Source organism: Myxocyprinus asiaticus, chromosome 39 (genome assembly GCF_019703515.2).
Source record: "Myxocyprinus asiaticus isolate MX2 ecotype Aquarium Trade chromosome 39, UBuf_Myxa_2, whole genome shotgun sequence".
Classification (NCBI taxonomy): domain Eukaryota; kingdom Metazoa; phylum Chordata; class Actinopteri; order Cypriniformes; family Catostomidae; genus Myxocyprinus; species Myxocyprinus asiaticus.
The window spans coordinates 9500668-9520128 of record NC_059382.1 but is presented as its reverse complement, the minus strand read 5'-3'; the positions used below and the strand labels follow the sequence as shown (position 1 = coordinate 9520128).

The 19461-nt window shown below is 40.2% G+C and overlaps 1 pseudogene; it reads right to left on the bottom strand.

The window, feature by feature from the left end:
• Positions 1 to 6547, bottom strand: part of LOC127429638 (diacylglycerol kinase beta-like) — a 71689-nt pseudogene extending 65142 nt beyond the window's left edge.
• Positions 6548 to 19461: the final 12914 nt, after the last annotated feature.

Below are 19461 nucleotides of genomic sequence, written 5' to 3'. Positions count from 1 at the left end.
TCAGCTCTGTATGTCCATACAATGCAAGTGAACAGGTGACAAAATGTTTACGCTCCAAAAAGCACATAAAGGTATCATAAAAGTAATCCATATGACTCCAGTGTTTTAATCCATATCTTCAGAAGTGATATGATAGGTGTGGGTGAGAAACAGATCAATATTTAAGTTCTTTATTTGCTAGAAATTCTTCTCTCTGCCCAGTAGGGGGCGATATGCATGAAGAATGTGAATCACCAAAAACACAAGAAGAATGTGAAAGTGAAAGTTGAAGTGGAAATTGACTAAGCAGGGAGGAGAATGTATAGTAAAAAAGGACTTAAATATTTATCTGTTTCATACACATCTGGGATGGCAGCAGATATCGCTTCTGAAGACATTGATTTAACCACTGGAGTCTTATGGATTACTTTTATGCTGATTTATGTGATTTTTAGAGCTTCAAAATTTTTTTGGCACCAATTCACTTGCATTGTATAGACCAAAAGAGCTGAGAAATTCTTCTAAAAATCTTCATTTGAGTTCACCAGTACACATCTGGGATGGCATGAAGGTGAGTAAATGATGAGAATTTTGGGTGAACTATTCCTTTAAGATTCTAGAGAAGTAGTTTGCAAATGGTTTTGTTTCATGACCCAGATTTTATCTCTCTCTTCTTCATAATTATAGAAACACAAGCATACTACCTACAGTGTAACACCACTGTGAGACTAATGGGGTACTTTCAGCTCAAACAGATCTGAAAATAATACTTTATTCCAAGATGTTGTACAAACTTATGATGCACTACCCATGAAATCAAACGTCATAAGTTGGAGCTAGCAAAGTAATCAGCTCTATATTTAATCATTAACGACAGGCTTTGAGCATGTCACTTTTCTGCATGAATGCCGCAAGATTATTGTGGGGTTTTGGAACAGACGACACACGCACAAACTAATCCAGCGAGTGTGAGTTGTCTTCCGGTGAACAGTGACACAGATGAAGCGCTTAAAACAGGACCCATCGAAACAATCCCAGCAGGCCCAGGTGAATTAATGAGCTGCCCGTCCGGCAAGGAGTGATCTATTACTTCCTCTAATTATAAATAATAATCCTGATTATTATACTGGTTAGCTGCTGCCAGGTAAGATGGATGACCCAGGACATGATTAGTCTTTTTCCTTCTGTCATTACTATGTTCAGACAACGCCCAGTCACAGCAGGTCAGTACAGCATAACTGTTGCCTCAACCAAGTTATGATTTATGAATGCTAACTATCTTCATGGCAAATGTGATTTTCAGATGCAAACAGGGCTGTAGCCTCCTTAGACATTGAGAGGGCGAATGACAGACAGCATTAAGGAGTATTACATTTACTTTTTACTTTTAAATTCACTCTTTAGAAGCACAGTTTTATTTAAATTTTTTTATCCCCTTTTCTCCCCAATTTGGAATGCACAGTTCCCACTACTTAGTAGGTCCTCGTGGTGGCGAGGTTACTCACCTCAATCCGGGTGGCGGAGGACAAGTCTCAGTTGTCTCCGCTTTTAAGACCATCAATCCGCGCATCTTATCACGTGGCTCGTTATGCATGACACCATGGAGTCTTCCAACATGTGGAGGCTCATGCTACTCTCCACGATCCACTCACAACTTACTATGCGCCACATTGAGAGCGAGAACCACTAATCGCGACCACAAGGAGGTTACCCCATGTGAATCTACCCTCCCTAGCAATCGGGCAAATTTGGTTGCTTTGGAGACCTGGCTGGAGTCACTCAGCACACCCAGTATAGTCAGCGTCAATACTCACTGAGCTACCCAGGTCCCCAGAAGTACAATTTAACTGCATGGTTGTTTTTGTCTCAATTTAATTACTATGTAAACCACAAATGGAAGTATGGGAATTATGCAGTGACCAAAATGTTAAACAAATAAAATTCTTATATTTTAGCCTCTTTAAAGTAGCCACCCTTTTCCTAAATTAAACTTTGGTCATTTTCTCATCAACTTTCATTAAGTACCCACAAATCCGAATTGAAGGAGTTCCTTTTTATGTTGGGCACTTTTTGGCTGCTTTACCTTCACTATCCATTGGCAAAATGCATCTTTCTACAAAACTAAGTTTGCACATTTAAGCATTAGCCTTTAGATCAAAGGGTTTTATAAATCATAATAAATAAAAATACAGTCAAGTGTGTAACGTTGACTGGTAGTGTACATTTGGGACTGTCTTTTCTTAATAACATCCCACTGTAAGTGTCAGAGTGTGGCGTTCACCTGTAACCTTCCTCCATCCACTGACACTGAACTGGTCCTTTGTATTTCCCCCCAGTCCTTCTGATTGGCTGGAGTCTTTTCTCACAGTGGACTGCCTCTCCTGTAGTTAAAGGTCAAATGCTAGGTCTATAAGAGCTGAGGTTTATGTAACCACATATTCCAAAAATAATATATGAAAAGAAATATGTAATATTACAACAGGGCAAACTGTGTTAGGAGAGAGTATGTGATCTCTCAGTGATCCGCAGTCACATTCGGGTTTGACATGTGACACGCACTTGTTGAGTAGCTGCAGGAAAGAGGGGAACCATCACAACAGATGAGATTACTTACAGCTATCATTTACATACAGACTGGTGATCATACATATTTTCATGTGTATGCTGAATCTGTCATATTGGAGAAAATGGACCCAGCTTCAGCAGTGGAAACATTGCAATCTATACACAAATGGAAAAAATGAAACAGCATAATATCTAAAATGACATGTACATAATAAATAATCTCTCTCTCTCTCTCCCTCTCTCTCATATATATATATATATATATATATATATACAGTATATAATATTACATTATATATAATTATATAACTGTGACGTTACCTGTACAGAATATCTAAAATTGCATTGTGTGCATTGCAGTAGTTGTACACTAATAACTCAAGACACTATATACTGAAAATTACAAAACATTAATAATAGCAATAATACTAACATTGTAATTAATATTACAATAATTTAAACCCTCCAGTAATAACAGATGGTCCTAATTTGATGCATCCAAAACTGTAATAATAATGTATAATCAGACTAAAGTTGAAAAACTTACAGTTATCTGGCACCAGATGCAGTGAAGGCCTGTTAGACTCTGGTAACATTTGCTGGTTTTGTGACACTTAGCGCACTTGGCTGGACAGTTTTCCAAATCCAGAAATGATGCAAAATCTATTTAAAAAAGGCTTTCATTAACACAAAAATATATATATTTTTTTTGCTTGCGTGTGTCTGTGTGAATTTGTGAAGAAATATACACATTTTAAAATGTGAAGGGAGATAATATAAATGTCTATAGGTAGATATAACAGTCTCTCAAGAAGACAAGAAAGAAAGAAAGAAAGAAAGAAAGAAAGAAAGAAAGAGAGAAGTGTAACAGACAAATGAGCAAAAGCTTTGATTAAGACATTGCTGTACTCTCTTTAAACCAGGTTAATCTTGTAATTAGCAATGCTGAATTTGTTTCTAATTTCATTAGCTGAAAAGAAGCTCTTGGTCTAAGCCCCGTGAAGCAACGGTGATCCAAGCGTGCTGGTGTTTAAACAATACAATTCGACAAACCTCTGTGTTTTTCTTGGATTTAACATATGATTTGATGCATAACGGTGTACTTACAGACTATAAAAGAGAGGGACATGCAACAGTTTTCAGTAATGTACACTGGTTTCAAATAATTTGACATCTACATAGCTGGTATCTTGGCAGTTAAGTTCAAAATAAATGAAATAAAAAATAAAATACTTTTATTTTTTATTTTTATTTTTGCTTCATTTTTATAAAACTTTTCAAAACATTTCTTTGTAAAGTGTAGGAAAATGTATTTTAAATTGTCAGATGACAATATTATCCCACCTAAGTTCTTTGAAATTGATTATCTAAAGTTGGGACATTTTATAGAGGCCACACTTCTTTATATTACATGTAAAAGTATAACACGATCTGTGCTGTGTGCGCTCTTATCTGTCTATTTGTGATTGTATCATTTATATTTAATAAGACAAAAATAACAAGAAACTGATCTGTTATGCAAGTTAATGTTATAAAATATCTGACTGGTGCTGTACTAACAGAAGCAGCAGAGGCCTTGCTTGCCCAGTCCAATCAGCATATTGAGACAAAGGTTACAGTATGTTGGTTTACTAAAGTGCTTTAGTTTCCACACATGCTGTCCGTCATCTTTTACATTCTGCAAGACAGAGAGAGGATGTGAGAGAGAAAGACTTGAAATGCTGCAAAGACTTGACAATAACAATATGACTACGAGAAAAACAGGATATTCTGCACATACAGGGTTTTCTAAAACTCCCCTGTGGAAGAAAAATGAATAAGTTTAAAAAAGCATTTTCATATCTGCATCTTTAGCAAACAGTACGCCATGCCGATACTGGGCATTTATCAGACAACAAGCTATAGCTGACAGAGCTACAAGACATTTAATATGAGTGGAGGTCTCCATCTAGTGGGCAAATACCGCTGAGCTGAATTCTTATTCAAGGATGGATTGATGGATGGATGGACTGTTGGGCAGACAGACAAATACATATGAAGATATAAAGTACACTCAGTAATCACAGTTTAAAGTCCAAGCAGCACCAGCAGAGGTAAGGTGTTCAGGCTACCCTGGACCCACTCTTCAAGAGAAATCTTCCCGTCATGGTCATAGTCAATCTCCTGCATCATCTCCTCCAAAATCTACACCCGGCAACCACAAAGTAAAATGTTAATGATTAATTCCAACCAGGGGCAGTGCCAGAAGGGTGGCAAAATTAGTCCATAACAACTCTGCCGCAGACAATCCCGTCAGGAGTGCCACTGAGCACCTTTGATTTAAATAATGCAAACACTACACCACTAGGTTCGTTGTTGTTGTAACAATGAAAATATGAACTGGAGACACAAAGTTAAGGTTTAAAGAGTTACGGTAAAGTGAGTTAGGGATAGAATGGAAAAGAGAGAGAGAGAGAGAGAGAGAGAACAATGTTTTCTTGTTACATTATTCCCTGATGAGCAATTGGTTGTATATTTTGCAGTCTTGTGATGCCGTTAGCAATAATACTATTTCTGCCTTAAAACTCCAGGGTGAAGAATGAAGCAAAACATAGGCCTATATCATTTTTTATAATAACCAATAAAAAAAATTGTCCTCTCACAGTAACAATGATTTATTTTCCCAGTTTTTGCTAATGATTAACCACAATAACGCTATTTATACAAGAAAGATTTATTCATCTAAAAACCATCAAAATACAGTATTTGAGGTCAATGCAATAGCATTTAACTGGATACTAAGTCATCTTGTTTTAAATAAAGAGAATCTTTAAAGTCAGAGTGCAATCTAAGCTCTTTTATAAGGCATCCTAAAAAAGGTGTCACCGTGAAAATCAACAACTAAGCCAAGGACAGAGTCTCTTAAGAAGACAATTCAATCAAGTTTAGTACAATTTAATAAAAACTAGTCTATTGTTGTGAATGTGTAATATTTTTGAAATAGCCTCAACAGCATTTCACAAGCAAGCATTCTTGCATTGTATGAGCAAGACAACAGCTCAGGCAAAGGTTATCAACATTTGCTACAGTTCAAACCCAGGAATAGTGTCTGCCTTTTGAGACAGGACTCTGAGATGAGCAACCTAGAATTGCAATGATAAAATCATTTTAAAAAATGTGACAAAGAAAGGAAATATGCTAAACTAGTCAATAGATGGCAGCACAGCCTCATATTCTTATATTAGTGTGGAAACCAAGAATGCAACTTCTCTCATCATTTACTCACCTTCATCCCATCCCAGATGTGTATGACTTTCTTTCTTCTGCAAAACAAATAAAGCTCGATTACACCTCTTAGTGCTTGATCGCCAAGGAGACTGCTGTCAAGATTTATAGTGAAAAAGGAGTTACATTTGGTCTGTTCTCACCCAAAACAGATTGGATTGCTTCAGAAGACATTGATTAACCCACTGGAGTTTTATGGATGAATTTTATGCTGCCTTTATTTGATATTTGGACCGTCAGAATTCTGGCCACCATTCACGTGCATTATATGGACCTACAGAGCTGAAATATTCTTCTAAAAATCTGGGATGGCATGAGGGTGAGTAAATGATGATATAATTTAAATTTTTGGGTGAACAATCCCTTTAATATTTAAGATTTGAATGGCCATATAATAACCATCATTGACACTGTGAATTGACAATATTCACATTAGTGGTTTAAACCCCCAAAACCACCTTTGAGTAAGGCTCTCAAATTCAGGTTACTCTAGGGAGACTTTGCCTGTAATACGTGTACTGTAAGGTGCTTTAGATATAAGTGCCAGCTAAACTTCAAATTAACTTGTAAATAAAGTGTCTTTTTCATGCAATCCTAAAAAGCACTTACATTCTAGTTTGTCCTCTGGTCGACTGCCCTCCAGGAGAGAGAGGTAGCAGATCATCACTTTAAAATGGATTGTGCTGAGAGGTTTGGACAGGGATGTCACCTTCAGTGGAGTGCAGCTTCCCTTTACCATCTGTGGTAGTGGGGCGTGGTTGAGCGCCGATTTGTGAATGGAGAGCAAGATCAGGAGATGGGAACGGTAAAGATCATCACCTGTCATTGATTGTCTCTGACAGCTGTTTGTCATTGCAGTGAGAATGAAGATGGTTTAAAGAGCAAGCCAGATGCCAGTGGAGGGAGAGAGAAAGCTGCACAGAGCAGAGTATGCACATGTGCAATTATTATGTTGTGCTGAAAAGCATTATTTGAGTTTGATGTACACTGTAATGTGTGGGGGAAAATAAAGCCCCTTTTTAGTTGGATCTTGCCATCTCCCGCTTCCTTCTTTCCATGAAAAATAAGAACTTTGTTACACTGGTGCCGAAACACGGGACTGGAGGAACATCGCCGCCATGGATGCCTCACCTCTGGAGGACGTAATCAAGACCCTCGCCAGCATCTACCAGACACAGCATCAGGCCCTCCTCGAGCTGCGCAAGGAGCAAGAGAAGTGGTTCCTCGCTCTGCTCCAAGCCCAAGCGGAGGATCGGCAGGTGCTCCGGAGCTTGCTGCCCCAGGAGGTGTGGTTGAGCGCCTATTTGTGAATGGAGAGCAAGATCAGGAGATGGGAACGGTAAAGATCATCACCTGTCATTGATTGTCTGTAACAGCTGTTTGTCATTGCAGTGAGAGTGGAGAGAGAAAGCTGCACTGAGCAGTTTTCATGTGTGAAATTATGTTGTACTGAAAAGCATTATTTGAGTTTGATGTATACTGATAAGTGTGGGAAAATAAAGCCCCTTTTGAGCCGTCTCCCACTTCCTTCTTTCCACAAAAACTAAGAACTTTGTTAGACCATCTTAAGACCTCGTAAAGGCACAGTAAATAATATTTTATACATCACTTTTTGTATTAACTATGCTCTGGTCATAACTGAACCTGAAAATCCCAGGAAAATAATTAAGAAACTTAGTCTCTTCGTCTGTAGTTTAACAGATGCCCTAAAGTTAAGGAAATAAGGCTGCATGTCTAAGTAAACTGTATTTGTGAAAGTGTTGTACAATTAAAATGGAATTACGGTGAATATGGAATACACAATATATTTCTGAGTTTGTATGTGCATACAGTATGTAGCCAACCTCAGTGTACAGTGTATATACACAGTATAAAGATAAATATCCTGATAGATATACCATATAAAAACTAATTCTCCAGGAAGGTATCCATGGAGAGCTTGAGGCCCTCAAAGACAATGTCCTGCTGAAGGCAATTCCCGCTGTTACTCCCATTATACTTAATACTCCTAGTAACAGTACAATCCAGCTGTAAAACTGAAAAATAACCTTACTGAGGATTTCCGGCTTCTACGAGGCATAAAATTACAAGTAATTGAGATATTCAGTAAATGGACACCAAACATTCATGTAAATCACAATGATTTCATTACCAAATACTCATCAAATGGCCCTCATTTCAGCTTATTTCATCTCATCATAACACAGTCAAGTATAGCATTTTGAGCTATACATAATAATATAGTGTGCTTGACAAGATTTATGTGATATATATAATCAGATAGAGCATAAAGAGCTGCTGTACCTCTTCAGTGTTATACTTGGCCAGAATCCCATCTCCATGAAACTCTTGAAGAACATCTTGTGCATCTACAGCAGAGCTATAACACAAGAGGAAAACAGGTGAATCATGGTGAAAACAATTTAGAATGCAATACCTACCAGAGGTTAAGTTCAGACTTTAGAAGAGTGGCTATGTTCAAAATTGCATAATACTACACTACTTTACTATTTCTTACTGTTATTGCATACTGTGCACATTTTCTGTGCATATGATACACAGATGACCAATTACAAAATGTACAGTACAGAACAAGAACACTGTATCCTACTATGCAATGTGCTTGAATTTACCTCCTATTTCCAGTGTGAAGTAAACTAAAACCATAAATTTAACATACATTTCATGATTTTTTTTTTTTTTTTTCACACAAAATTGGATTAAAAATCTAAATCACCATTTTTATTTCCATGATGAAATGTGGACTCCACTCACTGAACTAACATGCTATGTAATGAGGTTATTTTAAAATGTTTATTGTTTTATAATAAAACAAGTCTGCCAGTGACAAGTCTGCATACAGATGGGAGGTTGAACAGCTGGCTGTCTGGTGCGGTCACAACAACCTTGAGCTGAACATGCTCAAAACGGTGGACTTCAGGAGAAATCCCCCCGCACTCCCCCTCACCATCCTGAACAGCACTGTGGCAGCAGTGGAGTCATTCAGGTTCCTGGCCTCTACCATCTCTCAGGACCTGAAGTGGGACACCCACATAGACTCCATTGTGAAGAAATCTCAGCAGAGGTTGTACTTCCTTCACCAGCTGAGGAAGTTGAACCTGCCACTGTAGCAGCTGATTCAGTTCTACTCAGCCGTCATTTAGTCTGTCCTGTGTACATATATAACTGTCTGGTTTGGTTCAGCCACCAAATCAGACAGAAGGAAGCTACAACAGTCAGGACTGCCGAGAGGATTATTGGTGCCCCCCTGCCCACCCTCCAAAACCTTTACGTCTACAGAGTGAGGAAACGTGCAGGTAGAAACACTCTGGACCCCACACACCCTGCCCACTCCCTTTTTGAACTGTTGCTCTCTGGCCGGCACTACAGAGCACTCAGCGCCAGGACATCCAGGAACAATAACAGTTTTTACCCTCAGGCCATTTACCACATGAACAATTAAACTGCCTTCAGGACTCCCATAGTGCAATAATGTATAAATATGTCATGTACATGTAAATTCACTCATCATGTAAATTCACTCATATTTAATTCAATAACTGTACATACCCCTACCTTGCACATACTGTATATTACCACTTGCTCATACACCATTCTGTTGTACTATTTATTCTCTTACCTTGTTTATTCTGTCTCACTGTAATGTTCTGTGCACTTGCTTGTTTCTCCTATCACCCAAGTGTACGCGAGCACACTTGGCAATAAAACTCATTCTGATTCTAATAGCTAATATTCAATTCTGAACAAAATCATTTAAACAGACCTTAAGTGCTGTAGATGGATGTTCTCAATAGAAACCATTTTTGAACAAACCAAATGTTACTCAAACCAAACTTTAAACAAAGACTGTAACAAAACATATCTTATTCCACTACTTAAAACAGCCGTTTCACCAGATTGTCTATTTGAGATCAAATGATCTTTATCAAGGCTGAAGATGGTAGAACAGTTCAAACAGAAACACCTAGCAGACATTCAGCTCCAGGAAGATTCACACAATAAAATGACTCAAATTATAATACTGTGTGCACTACCCAGTCAGAATGTGAGAGATGGCCTGGCCTAACACAGAAAAATAAGGGTCTGTGAGTATCAATAATTCATATTACTCAGTTAATGAATGCAGACAATCTCTGTTCTCTGCACTGACAGGCATGTAGATCACCACTTATTTTAATAATGTGATGCCTGGTTAAACAGTGTGTTTGATTTATTCTGTTAAATTAAGTAAATGATTTATGTACACAGTTCAAACAGGTTCAAATAATCACACAGGACAAGTCAACTTTAAATCTGTGTTTACAAAAAAAATTGAAGTATATGCACATTGCACAAGGGTGCACACTTTGCTACTACCTGCTAAGCCATTTTAGTCAAGTCCAACTCAACTGTGATGTGATGAACTAGACCACAGCAGCATTCACATATGCAATCAGGCAAAATGGGAGCTAGTCTCTTGGCTCCACTTTTATACTTTTTTTGTTGCCCGGCAGGAAATTGGACCATACCATTTTAGTCAGACATGAGGGACCCTCATTCACTGGTTCATAACTTTTTGCATATCAGTGTCATTATTATTAAAGTTGTATGTTTAATTAAATGGGTATTATTTGGGGGTTTGTTTTTGTTATTACATTTCATGCTAAATGCTTTTATTGCATACTTACCTTCCTTAGATTATTTTTTTAATAATGGGAGAAACGAAGCTTTCTGAATCTTCGAATGAATTGAATCAATTGCTTCGCAAAAAGACGAATCTCTCAAAACACCATATGCTAAGGACATCTGCTGGTCGCAGCCATGTAAAAGAGTCAAGAGCCGCTACAAATTTATTAACTGCTACATATTTTTTTCATTTAAGACCAGCTACAAAACCCTGGATTACATAGATCAGATTTTTTTTCAAAATAGGTAGCCCTGGAATATAAATTGGCCTTTTTCTTGGTCGTCATGGATAGGATTTAAATACTATATATATATATATATATATATATATATATATATATATATATATATATATATATTGCTGCAAAGTAGACTAAATTAATAAATGTAGGCCAAAATATTTTTTGAGTGTACTTCTACCCTATGATCTCACAATCTTGGAAAAAATTACATTCAAAATATTAGCTCCATTATACTGTATCTGCATATTTGAATATAAGAGATTCTCTTGTTGATAGTTTATTTGTTATCACTGAGGGATGGGTGCAGTCAAAAAGTGTTTGTTTTCTCATTTTTATTTGTATGCCAGGTATTTACATCAAGAATGTGGGGATTTAGATAGATCAAAAGAGTTTTAATCCAGATTTTTGGATTGGTGTGTAAACATGGCTGCCATTAGACTTTTGTGTGTGTGTGTGTGTGTGTGTGTGTGTGTGTGTGTGTGTAGCTACAACATGTCTTTTAAACTGTAAACGTAATACAGAATGGTATATTTTAGCTTGATTTGACAGATAGCATGGAGCATGGTGTTTCCTTCCAAAAAAGGTCAATCAGACTGACTGCCACATCAGTATTGCCACTCAAAGGAATCAACGTTCATAATGGATTATGTAATTAGGAGAATTAATAACTGTCAGTCAGAATTTTCTCTCTCCTCATGGTCTGTTAATGACTGGATTATATTGAAGTCTTAAGCTTAAGCTCCAGACATGAAATTATATTTCCTTAAGTGACACATTGCTCCATGACACATGCACAAACGGTGATAAATGGTTCGATTTTCATTCTGTGAACTTGACGCCTGTCAGTGTTAACATGTCTCCATGAGGATATTTAGTGGGTGGAGATATTGAAGTGTAACCTGTGAATGATAAATTGAAATCTTGAATGAATAATGGATTGGATGGATTCCCATGATCAGAGAGGAAATACGATGAAAATCTGATTTTCGTTAACATTTTCTCTTCCATTTTTTTGTTTCATCTTTATAGTAGTCCTTCACTATATATAGTCCCTCACTTTGATTGCATCTTTTTTTCCATACAATGAAAGTGATGGCTAAGGTGCCTAGTTGTGACTTTATTTCTTGTAATTCTAACTTTATGTCTCACAATTGCAAATGTATATCTTGCAATTTTGACTTTATTTCTGATATGTACGAGATATAAACTCCCAGTTGCAAGAAAATAGTCATAATTGCTTTAAATTACAACAGAATTTTCATTTCAGTTTTTGTTCAACCAAGTTACTATAAATGAATTGATTTGCAATAGTATCTGCAGAGCATGTCATGCAACAACACTGGAATATAGCAATGCAAATACAGTCAAGAGCTCTATCATGTTGTCTTTAGTAAAAAAATGGAACGTCATTATTTCTCTTGTACCCTCACACTCACACACACCAGAATTCCACTCACCTGATGCTTCTCAAGTTTTCAGCCACAATCCATCAGGCATGTTAGTTTCTCTTTACTGCTTGCTGCATTGCGTGCAGTGGATGTCACATAGCATCCCTCTCCGTTGAATCAGGGAGTGCCACTGTGTTTGTGTCTATCAGAAAATCAGCTTGAGAGTGCAGAGTGATGGAGAGAGGCAAGTGATCTGCTACTCATCTGCAACAATCATTTCTCGTGTCTCTGCTCACATCACACACACACACACACACACGCACACACAATCTCCTCATCCCTTCCTCTTTCATTTGGTGGGGATCTATTTGATCATTTTGCAGGCAGTGGCTCTAGGACGCAATATTGGAAGGCTATGCTGCACGGTGTTGTGCTGTGACAGTCTCACGTGGGCTTGATGAGTTTAGGGGGTCATTCTCGAAAGCTTAATTAAATTAATGATTGATGTTCTATCATGTATTTAGCCAAACAGATAGCTTTTGGATCTAATAATATACACACTGATGCAGTAAAAAAAAAAAGAAAAGTGTGGGTATACACACTCGTCTTGATACTGGGATGCTTGCAACCATCCACACAGAAAGAACTAAAAAAGTCCATGCGTCAGGATTCATGGATTCTTTTTAGTCTATGGGTGAATCTCACAAAAACATGTGGGTAGGTCTTTTCACCCCAAAATAATAATAATAATAATAATAATAATAATAATAATAATAATAATAAAGAATGCACTGGTAACTTTTTTTATGCATTTACAATGAATGGAGACTGGAGCTTTCACACTTCAAAAAGGATGCAAAAGCACCATAAAAGAATGATAAAATAGTCCATACAACTCGATGCACTATTTTTCAAGTGTTCTTTTCTCATACGATAGCTTTGTATTAGGAACAGATTTAGTCAGAAAAGAGCAACCAGAACTTTATTCAAAATGTCTCCTTTTGTGATCCATGAAAGAAAGTCATATGGGGTTGGAACGACAAGAGAGTGAGTAAATATTAACATAGCTTTACTTTTTGGGTGAGCTATTCTTTTAAATTAATAGCTGTTTGGAAGCAGTTAACTGTCAACAAAGGCAAATTACTGCCAGTTATGAACATGTGAGTCTGGGCAAACTCACATCCGGGACCCTCACTGTTAGCACTGGTGCTCCTCAGGGATGCGTTCTCTCTCCACTGCTCTCCACTACTCTACACGAATGACTGCACTGCAATGGACCCCACGGTCAAGCTCCTGAAGTTTGCAGATGACACAACGGTCATCGGCCTCATCCGCGATGGTGACGAGCCTGCATACAGATGGGAGGTCTGTCTGGTGCGGTCACAACAACCTTGAGCTGAACACTGTGGAGGCAGAGGCGTGGTCGGGTGCCATGCTCTGGAGAGTGAAGCAGAAGAGATGAGTGGTGAATGATTTCCACCTGTGCTTAACACCTATCTTGTGTTTCAGTGAGGAGTGATTGGGGGCTTTTAAAGAGAGGAGACAGCTGCAGTCGAGAGAGAGACAGCCCAGCTGAGAAGCTGTTTGTGTGTTGGCCGCTGCCATTTTTCAACATTTGAGTGTTTAAATTGAAGCTTCACCGTTGTGCTTTAAGCAAATGTGTTTATTTTCTGTTAATAAAAGTGACATTCCTGAGTTGGAATCGCCATCTCCTGCTTCCTCATTCCTTGAACATCATTACACTGGTGCTGAAACCTGGGACTGAAGGAGATGCATCGTCATGGAATCCTATCCGTTGGCGGACATCATCAAGACCCTCGCTGGCATCCACCAGATTCAACACTAGGTCCTCCTAGAGCCTTGAGCGTAACCGGAGCAACGTTTCGAGGTGCTCCTGCAAGCCCAGGCTAAGGACCGTCAGGTGATCCAAAGCTTGCTGCCGTGTGGTACTCCAGCAGCGACACCGGCTGTGGGACTCCCACCTCAGATCACCCTGGCCCCAGGATGACCCCGGCTGCTGCAGGGTCGGGCTAGCCCCAGATGCAGTGGGCAGTCCGCCTGCTACCACTTTTGTCTGGGGAGGCTCAGCTCACGGCCCAACAACTGCCAATGGCTAACCTGCTGGATTACCCGGATCTGAAGTGGGCCATCCTTCAGTGGGTCGGCTGGAACCCTGAGCAAAATCATCAGCACTTTCGGGCACTGACCTATGGGGAATTCAGCCACCCATTTGCTTTTGCCTAGCAGGTCCGGGATGCTTGACGGAGGTGGTTGCTAGCAGAGGACTGCGGCGCAGTGGGAATCATCAACTTGGTGGTGCTGGAACATTTAGTCGACCGCCTGCCAAAAAAGGACCACGGAGTGGGTCCAGTACCACCACCCGACATTGCTGGAGGATGCAGTCCTCCTGGCTGAGGACCACTTGACGGCATATCCGGGAGAGACGGCCAAGCTTTCTCTCTCTCTCTCTCTTCTCCTGCTGTCTCTTCTCCTCTTCTACCTTGCCCTTTTCCCATCCCTGCTCCCCGGAGACGGGGGTTTATTCCCCTAAACCCCGCTCTGCGGGCCCAGGGGTTCTGGGCACCTCTACCCTACCTTCTGTGTCTCCTTCCCTTTCCTGCCAGGTTGGAGAATCAGTAGCCATATGTGCAGGGGGAAAGTTTGGGCTGGTGTGCTGGCACTGCGTGGAGCCGGGCCACTTCCAGGAACAATGTTCAGTGATGGATGTGGGCGTGTTGCTCCGGGTCCCCGACACGCCACATACCGCCCCCAACCGAGCAGGGATGAACCAGATAATTGTGAGTATTCAAGGGATACATACCAAGCCTTGATGGATTCGGGTTGTAATCAAACCTCGATTCACCAATGCTTGGTTCAACAGGAGGCTTTGTGTAGAGCACGTAGTGTGAAGGTGAGGTGTGTGCATGGGAACGTTCACAAATATCCCTTAGTGCCTGTGACTATTCAGTTTCAGGGGCAAAAATATAGAATAGAGGTGGTGGTTAGTCCTCGTCTCACCCATCCACTGATACTGGGTATGAATTGGCTGGCATTTCAGTCAATATTGGGGAGATAAAGTCCTTGTATTACTATCCACATCAAGCTCTAAATTACTCACAAAGTGGAAAGGGCCCTTTGACATCACACGGTGAGTTGGGGAAGTCGATTATGAGGTAATGCATACAGATAGAGGTGGAGCATGTCAGATTTACCAATTCAACCTCCTAAAACTATGGAGATAGGCAATCCCCGTGACTTTGGTGATGGTGGTTCCAAAGAGGGAGGAGCTCGGTCCAGATGTGAATTCAAAAATCACAGATCGAGTCGCCCCGGTTCCCTGTGGAGACCACCTCTCACTGTCACAAATCGCAGAGGTTTCCAGGTTGCAAGGAGAATTATCTGATGTGTTCTCGCCTCTTCCCGGGTGTATGAATCTCATACAGCACCATATCGAAATGACCCCAGGTGTAGTGGTATGCAGTCATCCCTACCGTTTACCCGAACACAAAAAAAAGGTAGTGTGGGAGGAATTGAGGACTATGCTTGATATGGGGGTAATAGAACAATCCCACAGTAATTGGGCCAGTCCGGTAGTCTTATTCCCTAAGAGTGGCACGTCAGTCTGGTTTTGTGTGGATTATAGAAAAGTGAACGCGGTGTCTAAATTTGATGCATACCCAATGCCTCGCGTTGACAAAGTGCTCAATTGGTTGGGTAGGGCTCATTTTTATTCAACACTGGATTTAACAAAGGAATATTGACAGATTCCCTTGAATCCCATGTCCCGAGAAAAAAATGGCTTTTTCCACTCCGTTTGGCTTACACCAATTCGTTTCTCTTCCGTTCGGTTGTTTGGGGCCCTGGTGACAGTTCAGCGACTCATGGACAAATTCATTTGCCCACACACTGCGTATGCCTATCTGGATGATATCATCATCTGTAGCAACGATTGGCAGCAGCACATCCAGCATCTGAGGGCTGTCCTGAGGTCGCTGAGGAACTCATGGCAAATCCGAAGAATTGTGCAATTGGGTGGGTGGAAGTACTGTATCTGGGCTTCCACTTGGGTCACGGACAAGTGTGTCCCCAAATTGATAAGACAGCAGCCATTGGGGCTTGTCCAAGGCCCAACTCCAAAAAGGGGGTGAGACAGTTCCTGGGGTTGGCTGGCTATTATCAGAGGTTTGTGCCTAATTATTCGGAGTGGTGGGAGTATGTGGAGAAGGAGGCATGACTGAGTGCCGTGCTGCGGAGAGTGAAGCAGGGGAGATGAGTGGTGAATTATTTCCACCTGTGCTTAACACCTGTCTTATTTTTCAGTGAGGAGTGATTAGGGGCTTTTAAGGAGAGGATACAGCAGCAGTCAAGAGAGAGAGCCCAGCTAAGAAGTTGTTTGTGTGTTGGCCGCTGCCATGTTTCAACATTTGAGTGTTTAAATTGAAGCTTCACCGCTGCGCTTTAAGCGAAGGTGTTAATTTTCTGTTAATAAAAGTGACATTCCTGAGTTGAATCACCGTCTCCCGCTTCCACATTCCTTGAACCTCATTACAAACATGCTCAAAACAGTGGAGATGATAGTGGACTTCAGGAGAAATCCCCCCGCACGCCCCCCTCACCATCCTGAACAGCACTGTGGCAGCAGTGGAGTCATTCATGTTCCTGGGCTCTACAATCTCTCAGGACCTGATGTGGAACACCCACATAGACTCCATTGTTAAGAAGGCTCGGCAGAGGTTGTACTTCTTTTGCCAGCTGAGGAAGTCCAAACTGCCAGTGGAGCTGCTGACACAGTTCTACTCGGCCGTCATTGTGTCAGTCCTGTGTACATCTATAACTGTCTGGTTTGGTTCAGCCACCAAATCAGACAGAAGGAAACTACAATGGACAGTCAGGACTGCTGAGAGGATTACCGGTCACCCCCTGCCCACCCTCCATGACCTGTATGTCTCCAGAGTGAGACTTCCCCATAGTGTAATAATGTGTACGTGTGAACACTTGGTAATATAGCTCATTCTGATTCTGATACTGTCTAGCTGGAACACAACCTAAAAAACACTTATTTTACAAACAGTTTTGTTGCAAGGCTAAATGAGGCCAAAAATCCACAATACCTGTATATTTTGACATGGTCAACATCCCGTGGATGAATTTCATTTCAGGCTAGGAAGTGTTGGGCCTCATGTACTCAGATATGAGATAAAGGCAGGCCTACATACAGTCATAAAGCCTGACTGAGGCCGACATACATTCTGATAACAAACAAAGGGAGTCCAAAACAGACTACATATCCCATGAAGCCTTGCTCACTTTACACCTATGTGTGAAATTCTGAAGGATCGAACTTTCAACTCCTATTGGATGAGGCGCATGACAGAATGCGTCCCTCAACCATAATGTCATTGGGAGTATAAAAACCTTGGAGATCTTTCTGGGCATTTCTTCCAGCGACAGTATGTACCTCTAGATGCAGCTCTCCTGCTCCCAGGTGTAGCCTTGTTGCCTAAGGAAGTAACGTACGTCTCGCTGGATGAGTTGAGATTTCTCCGTGTTCTACCGAGCACGCTAATGGATCTGAAGGAGACCTCCGAGCAATCCGCGTTTTCACCCTTTTGCCTGCAGAAGTGAAGAAAAATATTTATTTTCCTTCTTCATCCGAGTCGACTTTGCTGTTTTCTCCACCGACCCACCGAGAATCAGCTGCTGTACCGCCCACCGACAGAACGAGGAAACGGCCTCCCGTCATCACCCGAGCTTTGAGGAACTGAGCTGGAGTCAAATGACGGACGAACACACATTCTACCCACATCCTCACGTGATACAAGTAAGAGGTTTACGTCTGGGCAGAGATAGATTATTATAGTGTGTTATTCTTGTGTATCAAGGCTATTGTACAGTTTACGGACCACCGAGTCCACTCATTGCTGCTAATTATACTCAAGGTATTACTGTAACTTACTGTCACTGCGTCTCTAAATGTGATAAACTAACAGTTGCCTTCTCAACCACGATCGCTAAAACCGGCTTCAGTGCCTTTACCCTGTTCTCTCTCTCTCGTACTAACCGCACACACACACACACGACCCCTCACAAACATACCTACACACACATTTGGCGAGTAGATAACTTGGCAATAAAGCTCAGCTTTGTCCCTAACTTAATAACCAGCGGAGAAATGCGTTAAATGGGCAGATGCCATTAACCAGTCTCTCCGCCCACATTCGCGTGACGTACTCTCCACGAGAGCCACGTCCACCATTTTGTGCCCTCCTTCCCTCCTTACACACACACACACACACACACACACACACACACACACACACACACACACATACATACCTTCCTCTCATGTATTATAGGCTTATTTGTTACCATATCTAAACATGTTACTGTTTAGTTTGTAGTTGGAAGTCAGAAGTTTATTGACTTCATTGTATTGGTTATTAATTGATATTACTGCATTAATCAACTTTGTTATACTTTAAAGAGAAGTGTTTTTGTATTGTTCTGCATGCACCCATGCCAAGGGCTGGCAGGGGATATCAGTGCTCGGATTCAGTCCTGCATTGTTTTCGTTTTGAATGTTCTCCGGATGTCGACTTTCCTAAGAGAACAATCCTATAATGAGACTGCTATACATTCTGGTTATTAGTCCCTGATTCCAGGGTGGTGACCCAGAGATATTAATTCTTATTAATATTCTATTGATTTTGATAATTTTCTTTGATGATTGTTGATTTGAAGGATCAATAAGCTAGTGTTAATTCTAATCAATGTTCTATTGATTTTAATAATTAATAATTATCTATGATAATAATTAATATTCTATTGAATTTGATAATTGATGATTATCTTTGATGATTGATGATATAAAGGATTAAAAAGCTAACGTTGATACTAATCATTGTTCTATTGATTATAATAATTAATAATTATCTTTGATAATTATTAATTATTGATAATAACCAAACCCGCTCCTGAACAAAGCACCCACCAGAAGCATAAAGGATGGGCCCATTAATTTTTAGTGCTGCCAATTGGTGCAAGCATTCCAATGCTAATCTGAACATTCCGGCAGAAGAATATTACATTTGTGAGCTTAAGAGCACCCATTTCCCAATTCGATGAACGCTTTGTGGAGGCCAGCCCTGTTATTTTCACAACATTATACATTTTACAAATCAAGTTTTTGAATATTGTGTCCATTGCATTGTATATTTGGAATGCAGATCTTATATTCTGTCCTTAATAGTTTGAAGGGTTGGCAAAATATCTGCGTGAAAGAGGTTTCGGTCATTGCTGATACGAGTTATTCTCACATCAGTGAGCTTTTTTTCATG